Below are 6,506 nucleotides of genomic sequence, written 5' to 3' on the forward strand. Positions count from 1 at the left end.
ATACAACATGATCTAAGTCTGCAGGCTATGCCAGGCAATACAGCAGAAAACACATTTCACACAGAGTCATTGCACTTGCATCTCAAGAACTGTGTACCATTAAAACTGAAACACTGAAATCTGGAGATACATTTAATCAATGAAACCATACCATCTGATTATATTTTATATTCAGCTTTTATTTCTGCTTTCAAAAGTACTCAAAGTTAAAATAGGAAAAGTTCACTGAAAACTGAACATAAAAGCTTTTATGAGCTTTGTTTCTCCTTCTCCCACTCCATTCTCTACATACAATACTTGTTAGCATACTGAGAAGCAACAAACCTTGGATCAGTCATTATCCTAAGTGAGGATAGGTTTAAAGATTTGGATAGAGTTCAGCAAATTTCCCATTGACAGTGGTAGGAATGCGCTAGGAAAAAAAAAAAAGGAAAACAGAAGAAATGAGATTGTGCAAGGTACCCAACAAGGCAGAAACACACTTAGTAAGTTTGTAATTTCAGGCAAGGAGATCAGAGATTCTACTTTAAAATTTTACTTGTATCCTGAAGAGTAATCTATGGACTTCAGTTTAAATAGCTGTTTTTGAAAAGAAATGGAAGCAGTTATGCTTAGCTGTTTCCACTGCAGAAGTCTATTCTTGAACATGATGAACTATGAATAACATCACAGAAAATGTGCAAAACACACAGCTCATTTCAATGCCAAATTCCAGTTGACAGACTCAAAACTAATCAACTGCAATTAGAACAGACTATGAGAAACCCAACTCATGACTTAAAGGTTTCATTTACAGTAATATAATTTCACTGACTTCAGCAGAAGTACTCCTGATTTACACTCTTTAAGAAGTAGACCCCAAACTTGGTATCTAAAACACTTAAATTAAGGAGGGGTCTTCATGGTAGAAAACTCCTGTCTGTGCTACACAAGAACAGGGAGGTGAGTTTAGGCTCTTAAGGCTTGTTTTGCAGTTCGGCCACGCTTGTTACTAAAGCACACCATAACCTTGGTTCATGGCTGGCAATGAGGTCTGGCTAGCTGCAAAGACAGAGGACGAGGTTCTTAGGTTTCCTCAAAGTCTGTGATGCAAATAAGCTCGCTTTCAGCTTTATTAATTTCTAGGAAAATTCATTTTCCCTCAAACCCAAGGACTAACCACTTAATCTTCTCTTCCAAAAGAGATTCATAAAACAAAAACATTACTGTGATTTTATGACTTTCAAAGGGAAAGTAATTTATTGTATATGGCTGACCTCAGCATCTTACCCCAATGTTTTTACATGAATTTAAACAGAAAGTGATCTGTTAACATAAATTCTGTAGACTGGCAAATCTTGCCTTATATGATGGTGACTTCACATGTAACAGCAGAAATAAGAGTAAACGCCACACTGAAGGCTGTATTCTGGCCACAGCACACCAGGCATTTTAATCCATGACAATACATGCATAAAATCACAGACTGTTCAGAGATATGATAGGTCCAATACATAAATTCAGGTTTCAGACTTCACAAATACTTATCTTAGCGTTCATGATGGGTTGGCAAACACTGCTTTCAAGTTTTTTCTTCCAAATAAGCCAATGTTGAAATGCACACAGTATCATGAACCCAGAGGGTGTTTTTTGCTTTGTTTTTTAATCTAAATATTTTAGCTTCTTGTTTTCATAGTTTAAACACAAAGAAATCACTGACAAGCTCAATGCTAGAATTCACCAGAGTGTGGCTAAGTCTACTTCATTTTGAAAAAGCACTGATTTCATTTTGGTAAGATCTGGTATTCTTTCAGATAACAACCTTAAATGAGTAAGCCATTTATAGTTTGACTACGTTTTGTAGGCTTTTGTTAAATGCATTTACTATCAGGAGTTCCACAAATTTCAGAGTAAAGGAGCAGATGATAAAGCGTGTTTTTAATCTTTTAGTACGATACATACAGTGAAAATATAAATGCACCCTTCCTGTGAGGCACAAACAGCTTTGAAGAGAATTCTGGTAGGAAACTGTAATGCTCAGGCTTACCTAAATGAATCAGGAGCAACCAGGGAAATGCGTCCAACATCCCTCATTTTGAACTTGGAAAAAGCTCTGATTCACTGCTTTATTTATTATACTTCCTAGTATAAGAAGTTTCACAGGATCAACTTTTATTCCTAAGCTTGTGTAACGCTCCTCAATGCTCCAGCTCCAACCGCATTATGCACAAATACAATCTGCAAAACCCAAATTCCAGTAGTGCTTATTCCTTATATTGCAGCTACACCCGGGCCTCTTCCTAAATTGCACTAATAAAATCATGAGCATTTCAAAGCTTGCAATTTAATTAGGTGATTTTTTTAAGAACAGATTTAAGTCCTTTGCATCTGACAGCAAAGAAGCAAGTTTCATTAGTTTAATATTTAATGTGCATTTGTTTCACCAAAAGCATTGATATTTTTACTTAGCTTTTTTTTTTTCTATTAAAAGAGAAAGAATTAAGGGGACCAAATTTTATTTCACTTTTATGCTGTCTTTAAACTGGAAAAAAAAAATACAAATTGTGTCATTTTTCTTTTTTCAATCCTCCAGGATACCTGCACAATTTCTATACAGCTTGCAGAAAATAAACTTGCTCTACACATGAAAATATGAGATGAAGAAATCATCTTTCATCAGGTTTTTCATGACAAGACACTTTTACAGTAAGAAAAATTTTGACATGGTTAAACTACATTAACATATTCAACTACAAATGAACTGAAAAATCAGCATCAAAACCTTAAATGCATTCTAAGCCACTCCAGCTTACATGTAATTAGGACTGTAATTAGTGGGAGGTGGAGTAGGGATAAAGAAATCTCAGATTTTGTGCAAGTCCAGTCTGGTTCAAACCTGAAGATTTAAAAAAAAATAGTAAAAATTAACACATGATTTCAAAATTCATCTGTAAATATTAGAACATGGATAAGAAATCAAAAACTTTTGCAATACAGAGGAAGAGCAGTCATCATCTTTTATAGGTCAGCATTAAGAACATTAAAAGTGATACCTGAAGTCAATGCATGTCTGCTAAGAACCAGGTGCAAATGCAACAGGTCGACATAAAAGGTGAATACAACTCTGTTGACTAGAAACATACATAATTAAAATGAAAAATACAGCAAAATAGACTGGGCATGAAAGTAAGAGATACAAAGTTTTAGCAGTAACCAAATCACAACCCACAATCTAAGCATCCATTTGTATTTTCTGCAATGATAAGTTACGAAAGAATGTCTTCCTACAGCCCCAGCAGACAAAGATTTAGTCACACTTGAATATTTTTAATGAGATAACATCTTTCCTTCCTTTTACTTAGAAGTCATACATAGAAAGAAAAGACTACAGCACTACCTTCCATGTAAGATTCTACAGTACAGGCATTTTGATGAAATGTCATTTTTCTACTTCTACACAGCTTCTGCCCAACACTCGTTACTGTGACCGTGTAAAATGGACTTCAAGCACAGTATTGCAACCTTGCCAGACTTCCATGGGCATATCTTGGTGGGCCAAGATCTTCTCAAAAGGCCATACAACAAAACGATGCTGAAAGGAGTACTCTAAGCAGTCCACGGGAGTATAGCATACCAGCCTTATGTCTTCTTAAGAATGCAGTAATCAGTAATATCTAAATCATTCCTCTGGCCACAGGTATGGACTGTTTTTCAAAATATATTAGCCATGTATATGAAATGTGTAAGCCTCTGGAACAAGGTCATTATACACATACTGCAAGTTTACAGCAACTTGCCAGCTTCTGAGAGAGTCCCTTTAAAGGGATTTGAGATTTCATGGCATTTCTTAGTTTTCTCCCATAGAATACAAAAAGCCCTATAGCAGGAGGTAAGGATAATCTAGGAATAGCAAGCTAGGCACACGTTTGTTTGTTTTTTTTTTTTAAACAGCATGTTTGAAATTAGCTATGATTTTAAATAGTCATTAATGCAACAGACATTTCTCCTACAAACCATGCCACATACCTGTAAATGACAGAACAAAGCCCTTACTCATATTAAGATAGCAGGACTTCAGAAAACAATGGTGGATGCTCAGCCTTCTCTGAACATCTGCAAATACACAGGACAAGTTTATTCTCTACAGAAAACAAGCCTTGCACTTAAGAGTCAGCAGCGACACACAAATGTTTCCAGCATTTAACAGTACAACAGTGATCCCTTACGGTAGCTGTAGCACGTAACAGCGGTTCCAAGGGGCCGGTTCCTTCCTCGCGATCTAAAATACACTGGTGTAGCCTCCTTGTGGTTTCAGGTGCAAGTAAAATTCAAATAGAAACGGTTCTACAGAGGCATCTTGCAGAACTAGATGGCTCTTTTAATACCAAAGTAGGTTATTCCCCCCTACCCCCACGTTGAGACCCAAAATGGAAGCCATAAATTGTGTTAATTGGTCTTTCCTCTCATGCTTGATGACAGCATAAGAGGAAGGAACTCATTTGTGGAATGGAAAAGATTACTTCACTGAAAGGGTCAAAGAAACCACAAGCATTATCAGAGAACAGTACCTCAACAACAACTACCTGTGTATTAAGGTCAAAGACCTTGCTACTCAAACAGAGGATGGCAGCTACTCCTTGCAACCTGGGATATTTACACTGCAGGTTGGCACTAGCAAGTCAACTTCCAGCTGGGAAACTTAAGCATTCTTCAGTGTTTCATGTGGTAAGGCTCGTGATTCTTACTCAATTCCTACCCATCCCTGCCCCAGAAACTAGATTTTTAAAGAATAGGAAGACACGCAAGATGCAGCTGTGTCTGTTTCAAACCACTTCGACTATACAAACAAAAGGGTCAATGCAGGCAAATGACAGAACGCCAAGCTAAGAGACCAAAATTAAACAAATGTCTATGGAAACACAAGCTTACCCCAGATTTCTTTGCTTAGTTAACTTAGGTGTTCTAGTTTGGCTGTTTAATGTGCACCTATTTTCTCAGGAAACAAAGAAAACAGCAAAGTTATATGTTTTCTACATTTTTAATTGTAAAGTAAAATTATTTTAAGGAAAGTTATAAAGCAAATTTGTTTCTGAATGTTCACAACCCTTCAGATACTGCTGCACAATCTGCTTAAGCCTGTCATGATTCTGAATGTGTTCAACAACAGGAGTTGGTGTTCTTGGTGCTGCTCATGTACAACACTTGTCTAGCATGTGCACCACTTCATTTCACCACTCCTTCTCACTTTCAATCATTCTCCTTCCCCTTCCCTGCAAGTGGCTGGAAAGGACAGCTGCTGAGTACCTGGGATGAGTGAGAATCTGAGTTTGTGCAAAGGGAGGTGACAGGCACTGTGAGCAGAAGCAGGATACCCCAGTTCAGGTGAGCAACTCTGAGCTGAAGCTTTCCTCCCTGTCCTGTATCTCCTGGAGAGCTTCTCTGGGAAAAATGAAGAGATTAAAATGAAGTGCCAGAGGTTAAAGAGCCTTGGGTCCTCCAAAAGCCCTCTGATCCCTTGTTTCCAAAGGGCTGAAATAATTCAGATGCTATCGTCCTTTAGTACAGAAAGGCAGACTGCACTGAATTCCTTCATACAATTCCATCACGTGTTCTTCTTCAAAACAAGACTGCAACGTAGGTGTCTTAATGAATGACAGCCTGAACACTAAGAAACAAGGTGAAGCAATGTCTCTTCTCACAGCTTATCAGCAATACTTTTAATAACCAAAAAGGCTCAGACAAGCTTTAATCAAAGCATGAGTGGCGGTGTATTTCAGCACAAGTAACTTGTATTCAAATAATCATTACTAATATCAACTCAAAACTTTCTGAAACATTACCCTTTAAATGTCAGTGAGCACAGAGCATGTCATCCACATCCATGATCTAGACCAGTATGTATCCTCAGGAAGATGACACAACCAGTGTTTACTCATCATCATGAAGCCCTATTTCTTTTTTAAAATAAAACATTCAGAAAACATTTTGAACATTGTCTTTGACGTGAAGTGACGGTAGAAAGGGAAAAAAAAGATTTCATCCAGGTGACAAATACTGAAAAACACAAACACCTTTTTAATTCTTTCACTTATTTTTTTTTTCCCAAAAAGCAATCAACTGGATTCATGAGTTGGTTGAAATCACACATCACAAAAACCCCTCCAGCAGCTATTGCTTTTCAGATGCCTTTTTATGAACAGGAACATTAAATAGTGAAACCCCTAGTTCTGCCGAAGTGTAACAGGCACTACTCCATACGATCAGAATAGATGTTCAGTTTCATAAGAACATTTTGCTTTTGCTATCAAAACAGCTGTCCAGAATAACTTCAAACACCCCACGCTGTGTCTACCTATATGTAAGTATATGAATCTTCATATAGACATATACATGTATGAAGATTCAAGCTGAAACAAGACCTTTAGTTCTTTTCAAATCCCATCCATCTATTTTGAAGCACACTGAATAAAAGATTGCCTATACCTTGCTATTTATGAACAGTGCAACAAAATCTTTTATTGCTGACC

Source organism: Anas acuta, chromosome 7, assembly GCF_963932015.1.
Source record: "Anas acuta chromosome 7, bAnaAcu1.1, whole genome shotgun sequence".
NCBI lineage: Eukaryota > Metazoa > Chordata > Aves > Anseriformes > Anatidae > Anas > Anas acuta.